Here is a 14,646-nt window from a genome sequence, read left to right on the forward strand (position 1 = left end):
TAACTTATATAGCGCTTTTCCCAATTAAATTGATAAAGATATAGTTTCCTCAAAAATTCTGTCATATTTACCCTCTTGTCATTTCTAACCTGTATGACTTTCTTCTACAGAACAAAAAAGAATGTTAGCAATCGAATAGGTTACCCATTCACTTCTACTGTATTGTATGGACACAAACCCAGTGCAAATCAATGTTTACCATCATTGTTTGGTTACCAACATTCTTCAAAAAATTATCTTTTGTGTTCTGCAGAAGAAAGGTTTGAAATTCCAAGAGGGTAAGTAAAAAAATGAAAGAATTTTTGCTTTTGGGTAAACTATCAGTTTAAGTCGTAGTGTTGTCACTAGTCGTAGTCGTAGTGTTATTGGGTAGAATGCATGCTTTTTAAGTAATGTTCTTGTGAATATTTCTTTAGTTTATTTAAATATACAAATTTGTTTACTGTTCTTTAGGTATTAAGCTTAAGGTATTTAAACGCGGTTGAGTCTGCAGTGGTCCAAAAATAAGACTGTCATAAGAAATAAGAAAAGAAATCGTTCATAATTTGCTAATTTTAATAGGTTTTAACCTGTTTTAAACCAGTTTTCCTAATTGAAAACATGATTTAGAAATGTAATTTTATTCAGTTTTTGTACTAATCCTAATCTTATTTTAATTACAAACATGAGATACATATTTAATCAATATTATATAGTTAATTTATATCCTGTTTTATGTCCTTTATTGTCCTTTTAACCTGTTTTCTCTATTTAAAAACTTGATTTAGACATTCTGAGTTGAGGTCATTGTTATTTCATTGTGCTATATTGCATGATAAATATACCTATGTTAAACAGGCTGATTTTAAGCATAGGATCAATAGGAAAATTAATAAATGGGCCCGCCCAATTCTCACCCACTGTCACCCGTGTGGGACCCATAAGGGTACTGTTTAATAGCCTAACCTGGCCCCACTATTAGCAACCTATATGGGACCCAAATGAGCCCATATAATGAATAATCAAAAGGGGCTAACTTGGCACCCACTATGGGCCCATGGGCTAACACACATGGGGCCTATGTGGAGCCGATGGACAATTTTTTTCTGGGCCCCTTTGGGTTGCCCATGCAGGACCCAAGTTACAGCTCATCAAAAACCCAAATGGGGCCCGCATAAAAATGTTGGCTGGGTAATGAGACAAGGAAGTGATGATTGAGTCATTAATGATGAACACCTGCTGGTAATAAACACAATCGCTGAAGAAAACATCATCAATAAGAACAAAAAACTTAATAGTGTTTCCTTTAGTGAGGCTCTTACACTTGATTTATTTTTTATATCAGCTGTTATAGTGTGTTTCTGAACAACTCTTCCTGGTAGTAGTATGTGCAGTCTGGGACTTTTTAACTAAGTGTAGGTTTTTAATATTACAAAAAAAAAGTGTTACCAGAATAATTCAGACATCAAGAATCATTTAATGAAACTCTACAATGGTGAAAGCTTCATGCTCCAATGCATTGTGGGTAACAGCATAGGACAGGACTCCCAGCATGCATTGCACGATATCTTTTGTCACCATTGCTGATATCTGGAAGATTCAGTGAAACCTTTTAATTTCTTAGAATTCTGCCGCTTTCTTAAACTGTTATAAGACAGATACAAATAAGGGGGATTTAAGTATGACAAATGTAGTGACTCACCAAAAATCAAACAACATTTGTACAGCTATTACCAACACCAGGACAAAATAATTTTGTCAGGCTCTTACAAATATGCTTCAGAAACACATTATTTCAATTTTATTTCGTCAACTTTGTTTTTCCTACAACATTTCAAATGCTATTAGATTGTTAATGATAATCTTAAATCCTTCATTTTTATATTTTTACTAAGCCTTGTTGTGCAAGCACTGTTGAGCTTGTGCAGAGGCATCAGCTTTTGCCAGAGGGGAACTGGAATCCCCTGGTTGGGCCTGGGTTCCCCTGAGGGTTTTTTTCTCGATGGGAGTTTTGGGTTCCTCACCACCATTTGCATATTATTTTGCACTATCTGCCTGGCCGGGGGGGGCTGCTTTAGAATTCATACTTGTATTCAATGTGTCTCATGTACAGCTGCTTTGTAACAATGAAAATTGTAAAAAGCGCTATATAAATAAAGTTGAGTTGAGAATTATTTCTGCTAGCAAAAAATTTAACATAATAAATCAAGGGTAAGAGCCACACTAAAGGAAACACTCAACACTATTATGGTTTTTATTCTTATTGTTGATGTTTTCTTTTGTGATTGTGTTTGTTAACATCACGTGTTCATCAATAATTACTCAATCATAACTTCATTATCTCATTTACTTGTTCATGTGTTCAATAGGGAGAAATCTAAAGTATTCTATCAGGGGGGCCCTGAGGACTGGAGAACCACTGGATTAAATACACATTTGCATGACGATAACAAATGTACTTTAAAAGCACACAGGTACAGCAGGCAGACCAGACAAATATCAAATATGATTGTAAAGACTCAAAAGCCCAACTCAAGAAAACACTTATCGCCATGAAGGGGACATTCAAATGAATTACTTTCATTTTTGAATAAACAAATGCCAAGTGCATGTGAAGGGTTAAAATACAAAATAGTATTTTTAAATACATGTATTTTAATTCTACCTATCTCTGTCATTAAGTGTGAAATCACAGTACAGTACTGCTTTTATTTTTGCTGTGAAAGTCATGCAACTGGTAGTATCCTGAAAGTCAGTACAGTACTACACTTTTACACTGAAATTATTAGCCTGTAATTTCTTGTCACACTGTGTTTTTAATGTGGGTTATTTGATTCTTTCAAAAACTTAAAGCTGTACTGTCCCTACTGTATAATCTAAAAGTGAAATTCACTAAACAAGGTAATTTTACTTATTTACTTATTTTTCGTAATATTTAGTTTGTTGTTATTTTGAGTTTGTGGTTACTATTGTTCAAAAGAGTGGTACATCAGCTATGACTGCCATTATGTGTATTTCATCATTCAATGAGCATTAACTCCGCTAATTCTAGTACTAGTTCTAGTACACTTAGTAAACATGAAATTAAAGATACAGTTTGGAAATTTAAACTTGAGTCATGTTAATACAATTTATTTCAGACAATTTGATTGAATCAAGGCAACAAGTTGGCAAAATTAAGTAAAGTAAACAAAGTTGTTTTTAATTCAAATAAATCACAGTATTTTACTGTCACTTTCCAGGATGTTCTCTTAAGTTTCTTAATGAATCCCTGTGAACGTCATGCAACTAGTAGCCAGTAATTTCCTGTAATATCACGGTGTATTTTTTTACAGTGTGGAAAAGCTGTTGTGAACCAGTTAAGGAGATAGTCTTTAATTTATTTGGTGTCCTATCATGATCAGTTTAACTTTAGATACTTGGAGTACCTGAGCAACAGCGCTAAATCAAGACACAGGCTTATAAAATGAACTTGACACTGATCGCAAATTCACCTGCTTTTTTATACATGGGATTACTATAACCTTCTCTTATTCCTACAGACCATTTTACAGAAAATGTGCAGCAGTGACAGTCCCATTGTGTTATTTATTAAAAATCTACTGTCACCATCAGCCCTATAATAAGAGTTATATTTTTATCATTTGGTAACAGATATTATGTGCATGGAGAAAAGAAGCCTGACCTTGCATTCATGTGTGCATATCTAGCAGAAGTAACATTTAAAGATTTACACTGGATCGGGTGATCTTGTTATTCAGCTTTGCCTAAACTAAACAACTAAAATACTTAGTGCATATAAACAAAATTACAGATATCTAAATGTATAAATTAAATATATAAATTATATTTACTGAGATAAATAAACAAACACATTGACATAAGGAAAATGTAAATATTTGCACTGACCTGAGAACAGCAGCACATTAAATAGCCTTTCCATTGCTGAAGGATTAATGGTACTGCTCCTTAGTTTTGTATCTCATAATTTTAGCTTTTAGTTTCTACAGAAATCTTAATGCTGTAGCCTTCATGCAAAAGCTGTTTCCATTTGTGTATACTAAAACTGATTTCCATTTAGATTTCCCTTACAATATGAAGCTTTTCATTCAAATAGCATTGAAGAGCAGGGCAAAATGCATCCAAAAAAGGACAAATACATTTCCGATAGAACAGGTTAAGGCACCATTGTAACGATCATCAGCTGTTTTGCATAATCACAATTCAGGTAAAAAAAAAAAAAGTCTTTCATAACCTGTGAAACAGTGAACTCTTTCCAACATAGTAACCTACCCTAAGAATTTGCATCTTCATCTAAGACGGTAGATATTGATAAATGACTGCAAACTTACATCTGTTCACTACGCCCTCTGTCTAAGAGTTTAGAGCAGGGGTCCCCAGGTTTGGTCTCAGAGGGGCAGTTGTCCTTACCCTGACCGCAAGCAACCATTGAATCAATGTTTAAAATTGTTGATTTTCCAATGTTAAAGGAATTGAATCAATATCACTTTTACAACTGCAGTTAATTTCAACAATCTGTATTTTTCTGATCAGTGTTTGCTTTAGTTGGGCTACTAACGGTAGAACAGGTTAAGGCACCATTGTAACGATCATCAGCTGTTTTGCATAATCACAATTCAGGTTACAAACCAACAGGAGTGCTTAAAATGCTTGCTGTTTAATAAGAACACTTGAGAGAGCTCTTTTAAAAGTTTCAGTTGCAACTGCCTGCTTTATGTGACCTGAATCTTTTAACTCATTCCCGCCAGCCTTTTAAAAAAAGTTGCCGGCCTAAGCTGGCCTTCTTTTTAAGCACTCTTGGTGTGGATTATACAAACACTGTGTATTTTTATTATTTTAATAGAGGGGTTGTGCTATTCACAACTGTCATCAGCTTATTAATGTGTTATTACATAGAATTCTAGAATATTCTGGGAGGGGACATATGCGGGAAGTGAGAAGTAATACTGATCTACAGTATTTAATCTAAACAATTCAAGTCCTAAACATGATAAAATAGTTTGCATTAGTGGCTTTTGCAGGTTTGCTTTTCACAAAATGTCCTGTCCCTTCCCACACTTCCAAAGTGTATTGTGATTACTGACTTTCAATCTCAATTTGTCTGGAAATTTAAATTGCATTAAAGGTTGGGCTTATTTGCAAATCTAAATCATAGTTCCCCTCACACGCAATACACAAAGCCTGACGTGACGATGTAAAAGACTACAGTCAAAGTCTGGCGGGGATGATTAAGGTCACTGGGATGATTTTAATGACTGGTAGTTATCTTCTGATGACATTATTGTTTGGCTTTGTTTGGGTATACAAATGTGCTGTATAAACTCAGTTACAACTTCCAACAAAACAGTAACATTAAAAAACGCTTGAGGAAAGGCGAATTTAGTGGTTCTTTGAAAAAATTACAATTCTAATAAACTGCCACGGGTTCAATAGTTGTGCGAAAGGGATCGTAACCCCCAAAAGTATGCCGATCTCCCTTTAGTCTATAGACGATGTGGCACTTTTCCCCTTACCACATGGTAAGGTGGTCTTTTGCTCACTATTTGCTCACAAAATGGACACCACCAGGGGAGATGTTGAGCCAGGGTGGTCCTATGGGTACCCACAAAGCTCTATTCACGCCCAGTTGTCATCTTAAAAATAGCGTTGCTCTTCCGCCTTGTCTCATCAAAGTACTGTATTGCACCCTGACCGCATATGGCTAACACAATGCCCTTGGATTGACTATTGTGCCTACTTACCTATTGAGCTATATTTAGGCCTCGCCCCCGAACTGCATATTGTGCTCCCTGTCCACATACGGAACCCCCTTCCCGCCCAAGGAACTACTATTGTGCCCACTTACCAGTGTACCACGGCAACTATAAGCCAGAAGATTTAGGAGCACGCAGAAGATGAGGACCTCAGGATCAACCGCCAGTTTTGTGTGTAAGCATTATGTGGTTAAGTTTTTCCCCTTTTAGTTTTTACATGCAATAGGGTTCAACATAAGGTAAACTTAAAGTAACCTACAGTGAAAGGTCTACCCAGTAAAGTAGGCAACTTTAGCTATAATAAAAAAATGATTCTTGAGGGTTAGTAAATATTACCCATGCAAATCAGTTAAATTTAACTTTTAGATTGAGTAGATTTTATTCTATGTTTTTAAGTAAACAGTACCTAAATTTATCAGATATGAGTCATGACACACTAAAAGAAATTTGATAAAGTCTACCTAATATTTCTCAATATTAAGTACTAAAAATGGAGTAATATTAGTTTATATAACCAACAACAGTTCATCTACTTATTATGAATGATAAAGATTGAATGATAAAACAATAAATATGACTTATTCAGAGAAGCTTAAATTGACCTAAAAATGATCAGAAACAGGACCAAATTTCATTGACCAAATAGCAAACGTCTACAAATCCTCTTTGTGACAGTGAACACAAGATTAATTTGATTTCACCATTATTGTGATCAGTGTTATCTTTAGTTCAGCTCTTGACTTCTACATTTATGCATTTGGCAGACGCCTTACATTGCATTATGTTATGCATTGTATTTGAGTATGTTGCAATCCCTTAGGATTGAACCCATGACCTTGGTGTTACGGATCCCATACTCTTACCACTGAGCCACAGAAAATCATACATTGAAAGCTCACACTTTAACGAAACTTGATATTCTCTGCCTGTTTAGATATTATTTAGATATGACCATATTTGCCGTAGCAAAGGAAATTGTTAATAGACTAGCTGTTGAATTGTGACTTTGAGTGGAGCCGATTTTATATTTGATTTATAGCCTTAGTCCTGCCACGTAGGTTATAAATGACTTTGAGAAGTTTAAAGCTGCTGAATCATACAGATGCACAGACACATGAAGAATCAGTGTATGAAACTCAACAATGGTGACATCAACAAAATAAAGATTCATAGGGCAATGCATGCTGGGTTACATCATAGTACTAAACTCATTCATGACTCCCAGCACGCATTGCAGTTTACCTGAAATAGTTTGACGATTGTCACAATTGTTGAGGTGTGTATGATTAATGTTGATGTCTAAGTGTAATCTGAACAAATTTCTACATGGGTCATATCAAGGTAACTTTTCTTTTTGTCATTTCATTGTAGAATCTTTCTCAAACTTTTTAAATATCACTTAAATATAAAAGATGAATTAATTTATATTATGTATTATATTATACTATTGCAACAAACTATTTTATTTGTAACACAGAAGTGTGGCACGTGAAACACAGCTGTGATTGATTTAAGATTAAGTTATCAAGTTAGCTACCTGCAAGAGTCTAGACCTCAACTAAAGCGATCACTGATCATAATAAGGCTGACATCAAATTAATCTTGTGTTCATTGTCAAAAAGGGCTTTTGTAGATGTTTGTTATTTGGTCATTAAAAGCAATTGACGTGATCTCTTGTTTCTGATTATTTGAAGGTTAATTCAAGCTTCTCTGAATAAGTCATATTTATTAATTATTCAATACTTTTCATTCATGATGTCAGATGAACTGTTGTCAGTTATATAAACTAATATTACTCAATTTTTATAATTAATTAATATTGGGAAATAATAGGTAGACTTTATCTAATTTATTTTAGTGTGTCATGATTCATAGCTAATACATTTAGGTACTCTTTACTTAAAAACATAGAATAAAATCTACTCGATCAAACTCAAAGTGGAAATCTTTGCCTCAATTGTATTGAGTAGATTCAGGAAGTTTACATATAGTTTAATTTGCTACCTACACTGTAAAATCTAATTAGTTGATCTTACTAAAAAAAAACTAAGTAAAGTCAAATGGTTTTGTTGAGTGCAAGTAACTAAAAAAAATAGTTCAGATGTACTCTTGACTTAGTGCGGAGTGCTCAGAATTAACGATTATTACAAACTATTATTGATTTATTGCTCTGTAAACCCGGACAAGTTTGCAATAATACAGTTTGATTACTTTGTAGCTGAAATAAAAATTTCTACAATTTAAAAATTTAATTTATCCATCATTGGAGTTTTAAGTTCATTAAATTAAATTCTTTGTCACATAAATATTATTCTAAAAATGCATAAATCAAACACCTTGACTTGTGCAACTCAAAATGATCAAGAGGAGACTGATCTCAGAACTGTTCACACAGACAATGCTCATTGGTAAAAACACATGCGCTTTGCAGAACCTAATCACATGCGCCTATCTTCTAAACAGTGGTAACCACAAATTTGAAAAAAAAGTCAAACTCTTCTAAATATCTAAGAAAAGTGAATGTTAAACACTAACAAGTCTTTGACTTTACTAAAAACATATAAAATAATCATATTTTTAAAAATGTGCTCTCCGAATGCAGTCTTGCGCAAAGCATGCTGGGAATCTTTTCTGCGAACTTGCAGGATCTGCTCTGCACTGCCTCTCACTGGTGTAGTAAAGTAATTGCTTTGCTTGCCGCTACTTGCTTGATTTAAGTAAAATATACTTAAGGCGAAAATTTAATTGTTTTATTTCCCCTGCAAGTAATCGTAACTTAATAAAAACTAGTAAAATTTATACATTTTGACAACTGAGTAAAGTTAACACATTGTTTGTAAGTAAGGACAACAATTACATTTTACAATGTAGTATATGTAGGTAAAGGTGCGTGTAAGGTGGGTTGCATGGGTTATATTTCCCTGGGTTATATGTACTAACCCTCAAGAATCATTTTTTTCAGTGTAGGAGCATAGGAGAATAAACGGATTCAGAGGTTAGTTGACATTTAGGTTAGTTGAACTCAAAATCATAAATGAACATCAATACAACATAATCAACTATAAAATGCATTACAAATCCTCCTGCACTATTCCCCAGCCAAGCTGCTTGACCCACAATGCTTGCACATGTACAGTATAATTCTAAATCGTTTGTGTAGTCTGTATTATAATTTTTTTAAATTATGTATAGGAAAAGCATTTTTATATAGCATAGTTTGTATTTTTTGTTTATTTATAGGTATACACTTTTTTACAAATAGTATATTTACTGTCAAACTATCAGTAGGATAGTTATGTACAGTTGTGTTTAAAATTATTCAACCCCCAATGCTGTAAATGGTTTTAGGGAATTTAGTGTACATTTGTAATTGTATTCAGAATGAAATCCTACAAGGACTTCTTAAAGAACCATATGCAACTAAAATGAAATCAATTAGTTTTGTAATACAGTAGTAAATGTTTCTTTTTTGAATTCTTCATTGACATAATTATTCAACCCCTTAAAGACTACCACTCTGAAGAACAGAGGTTCAATGAAGTGTTTTCAATCAGGTATTGAAAACACCTGTGGATATCAGGGAGCAGCAATAAAGCCTAGTAAGCACCAATTAGGCAGCTTTAAAATGACTGTGATACTCAGCTCCTTCTAGACATTTACTGGTGTGGTTACAAACATGCCTAGGTCAAGAGAATGGTCCAGGAAGACAAGAGAACAGGTGATTACTCTTCACAGGAAGGGCAATGGCTATAAGAAGATTGCAAAGATGTTAAACATACCAAGAGACACCATAGGAAGCATCATTCGCAAATTCAAGGCAAAGGGCACTGTTGAAACGCTACCTGGATGTGGCAGAAAGAAGATGCTGACTTCGACTGCTGTGCGCTACCTGAAGCGTAGAGTGGAGAAAAGTCCCCGTGTGACCGCTGAGGAACTGAGAAAAGATTTGTCAGATGTGGGTACTGAAGTTTCTGCTCAGACAATACGGCGCACCCTGCGTAATGAAGGCCTCCATGCCAGATCTCCCAGGCGCACCCCCTTGCTGTCCCCAAAGAATAAGAAGAGTCGACTGCAGTATACCAAAGTCATGTGGACAAACCACAGAAGTTTTGGGATAGTGTTCTGTGGACTGATGAAACAAAATTAGAACTGTTTGGGCCCATGGATCAACGCTATGTTTGGAGGTGGAAGAACTAGGCCTATGAAGAAAAGAACACCTTGCCTACTGTGAAGCATGGCGGGGGGGAAATCATGCTTTGGGGCTGTTTTGCTTCTGCAGGTACTGGGAAGCTTCAGCGTGTGCAAGGTACCATGAATTCTCTTCAGTACCAGGAGATATTGGTTGACAATGTGATGCAGTCCGTCACAAACCTGAGGCTTGGAAGACGTTGGACCTTTCAACCGGACAATGATCCCAAGCATACCTCCAAGTCCACTAGAGCATGGTTGCAGATTAAAGGCTGGAACATTTTGAAGTGGCCATCGCAGTCACCAGACTTAAATCCGATTGAGAACCTCTTGTGGGACTTAAAGAAAGCAGTTGCAGTGCAAGCCTAAGAATGTGACTGAACTGGAGGCTTTTGCCCATGATGAATGGGCCAAGATACCCGTAGATCGCTGCAAGCCACTTGTGTCAAGCTATACTTCACGTTTAAAAGCTGTTATAACTGTAAAAGGATGTTGTACTAAGTACTAAGATTGAATGTCACTTGGGGGTTGAATAAAACTGATAATGATGTGAGCTCAGAAAATACATTTGTGGTTATTTCATTATAAATGTTATGTTATATTTGTCTGACCTACACGTGCCTCTTTGATTTAATTGTAAGCAGGATGACTGAATGATCATAATCAATGTCAAACCGACCAAAACAATCAATTTCAGTGGGGGTTGAATAATTTTGAACACAACTGTATGCCTGTATATATGTAGCATCATGGTCCTGTGAGGCACGATATTTCGTTCCACTGTATGTCCCCACATGTAGCGGAATGACAATAATGCTTGAACTGAATAGAACTATTTACAGATTTCAAACACCATTAGAATCACAAAATAATTTGTCAAACCAAACAAGAACAACAAGAGGAAAATCTTTGTGAGGGACTGAACAACTCAACTCAACTCAACTCAACTTTATTTATATAGCGCTTTTTACAATTTTCATTGTTACAAAGCAGCTGTACATGAGACACATTTAATACAAGTATGAATTCTAAAGCAGCCCCCCCGGCCAGGCAGATAGTGCAAAACAATATGCAAACGGTGGTGAGGAACCCAAAACTCCCATCGAGAAAAAAAACCTCAGGGGAACCCAGGCCCAACCAGGGGATTCCAGTTCCCCTCTGGCAAAAGCTGCTGCCTCTGCACAAGCTCATCAGTGCTTGCACAACAAGGCTTAATAAAAATATAAAAATTAAAGATTATCATTAACAATCTAATAGCATTTGAAATGTTGTAGAAAAAACAAAGTTGTCGCGTCCTTTATCCAGCTCTATCCTCTTAGCACTTGTCAGGTCACCGCTTCCCATTCTCAGCTCTGCCATCAGGTCTGGGCATGAACTGCATCCTGCGGTAACCTTGGAACAAAGAGACAAGACTGGCTGAGAGTAGAGTACTGTTCTGCACTCTTTGATGCAACAAGTACATCATTTGTTGTTGGATGTGTTCCTGGTTCCGGTTGATCTAAATAATGCAGCCTAAATCCTCTGAGGATTAATATTATGGAGGTGTAGTGTATGCAAGATTAAAAAGATGAGTCTTTAGTCTAGATTTAAACTGACAGAGTGTGTCTGCCTCCCGGACCGTGCAGGGAAGAATATTCCAAAGTTTAGGCGCTAGATAAGAAAAGGATCTACCACCTGCACTTGATTTTGAAATTCTAGGTATTACCAACTGACAGGACCCCTTAGAGCGTAATGTACGTGGAGGTCTGTAATACAATAGAAGTTCATTCAAATACTGCGGCGCTAGACCATCTAGGGCTTTATAGGTAATAAGCAAGATCTTAAAGTTAATGCGATGCTTTATAGGTAAGCAGTGCAAGGTTGACAGAACCAGGGTTATATGCTCATACTTTTTTGTACGTGTAAGAACTCAAGCTGTCGCGTTTTGAACCAGTTGCAGTATTTGTAATAGGCCCGCAGGGCAACCACCTAGAAGTGCATTACAGTAATCTAGTCTTGATGTCACGAATGCATGAATTAATTTCTCTGCATCTGACAGTGACAGCATATGACGTAATTTAGATATATTCTTAAAATGGAAAAATGCAATTTTACAGGTGTTGGCGACATGGCTTTCAAATTACAGAGTACTGTCGAATACAACGCCAAGATTCTTAGCTGATGACGAGGATTTTATGGAGCATCCGTCAATCGTTAAGCAGTATTCTTGGTTGTTACGCATAGCAGTTTTCGGTCCAGTAAGTAACACTTCTGTTTTGTCCGAATTTAGAAGTAATTTTTTTTTACTTATCCACATTTTTAAGTCAACTATGCAATCCTTTATTCGATGAAACTGCTGGGTTTCATGAGGCATCGAGGAAATATAAAGTTGAGTATCATCAGGATAACAGTGAAAGCTAATTCCGTGTCGCTTTATTATATCTCCTAGAGGTAGCATGTATAATGCGAAGAGCAGAGGCCCCAAGACTGAGCCCTGTGGTACACCGTACTGGACTTGTGATTTGCGGGACGCCTCATTGTTTATTGCTACAAATTGAAAACGGTCGGATAAATAAGACTTAAACCATTTCAATGCTATTCCGTTAATGCCGACGTAATTTTCGAGTCTATGTAGAAGTATGCTGTGGTCAATGGTGTCAAATGCAGCACTGAGGTCTAGCAGCACCAATAACGAAATACAGCCATGGTCAGACGCTAAAAGCAGATCATTTGTAACTCTTATCAAAGCAGTCTCTGTACTGTGACATGCTCGAAATCCAGACTGGAATTCATCATTAATGTCATTCCTTTGGAGGAAGGAGCATAATTGATCTGAAACTACTTTTTCCAGAACTTTAGATATAAAAGGTAAATTCGATATAGGCCTGTAATTCCATAGTTCTTTAGGGTCGAGTTTTTTTTTTTTTAAAAGAGGCCTTATAACAGCCACCTTAAATGCTTTAGGCACATGTCCTAATGTCAGAGATGAGTTAATAATACTGAGAAGAGGATCTATAATTTCTGGGAGCATTTCTTTCAGTAGTTTTGTAGGTATAGGGTCTAGCATGCATGTTGTTGATTTGGATGATCTAATGATTTTAGACTTTTCATCGTGATCTACTGTATTAAATAATTGCAATTTCTCCTTAGGGGTGCTGTAGTTAGTTTGTTCAGCGGATTTCACTACAGGTTGCATTGTTATAATTTTTTCTCTTATATCTTGGATTTTACTCGTGAAGTAATTCATAAATTCATCACTGTTATGCTGATAATCAGAATCTGAAGTCGATGACGACTTATTTTTTGTTAATTTAGCCACGGTGTTAAATAAAAATAAAAACGGTGTTAAATAAATAAAAATACAAAAGGGTTGTGATGGTTTTCCTCTATTAGTGTTGAAGAGTAGGCGGATCTAGACGTTTTCATGGCATTCCTGTAATTTCGAGTACTATCCTTCCATGCTATACGAAATACCTCTAAATTAGTTTTCTTAATGTTGATCTCCATTTTCCGGGACGCTTTTTTTATTATACCACGGTGTTGGGCTGCTATTTTTTATTTTCTTTAAACGCAGAGGAGCAACTGTGTCTAATATTTCCGAGAAAGTAGAGTTAAAATTTTCAATAGTAGGGTCAAAATCGTCAACGTTTTTACTCATGCTATATATTTTAGACAATTCAGGCAGATTATCGAGAAACGCATCTTTGGTAGTTGAAGTAATCGTTCTACCATATTTGTAACAAGGAGTTTGATTTGCAGCCGTAGGCCATTGAAGCAAACATAATATCAGATAATGATCCGAAATATCTTCACTCTGCTGAACGATTTTAACATCGTCCACATTTATACCATAAGAAAGTATTAAACCTAAAGTATGATTACGAAGGTGAGTGGGTCCTGACACATGTTGACTAACGCCCATGGAGTTAAGAGTGTCTTTGAAAGCCAGTCCCAAGGCATCTGTATCATTGTCTACATGGATATTAAAGTCACCGACGACAAGGACTCTATCTGCGTCCAGTACTAGTTCTGATAAGAACCCACCAAAATCTTTAATAAAATCTGTGTGGTGCCCTGGGGGCCTATATACAATAGCTAGAATAAATTTTAAAAATGTTTTGTCCTTAGTATTAGGTGTCGATACGTGAAGCACCATGACTTCAAAAGAATTGTATTTAAAATTAGACTTCTGAGAGGTGATAAGAGAATTATTGTAAAGTGCAGCGACACCTCCCCCTCTACCTTTTAGACGAGGCTCGTGTTTATAGTAATAATCTTGGGGAACGGATTCATTTAGAGTAATATAATCATCTGGCTTTAGCCATGTTTCTGTCAAACAAAGCATGTCTATTTTATGATCGGTTCTCAAATCGTTTACAAAAAGTGCTTTATTTGAGAGCGATCTAATATTAAGCAATCCGAGTCGTAACAGTTGATTATCTGTATTTTGTTCATGTTTGATTTGTTTAATGTTTATTAAATTACTTCCAAGAGGTTTACGCAATATCTTATGTTTGCTAATTCGGGGGACAGACACAGTCTCTATTTTATGTTGTTTGTAAGAAGGGAGTATTACATGTTGTATATTTTGTGTATTCGGTGACGCGAGACGGCAGGCAGACAGTTCGTTAAGCCATTCTGTCTCCTTCCTGACCTTGGCCCTAGGTAGTCAGACTTTAGTATTATTAAGACTGTGTGCCAAATTTCTAGAGAGGAGGGAAACCCC

The sequence above is a fragment of the Triplophysa dalaica genome, chromosome 5 (genome assembly GCF_015846415.1).
Source record: "Triplophysa dalaica isolate WHDGS20190420 chromosome 5, ASM1584641v1, whole genome shotgun sequence".
In the NCBI taxonomy this organism is placed as follows: Eukaryota; Metazoa; Chordata; class Actinopteri; order Cypriniformes; family Nemacheilidae; genus Triplophysa; species Triplophysa dalaica.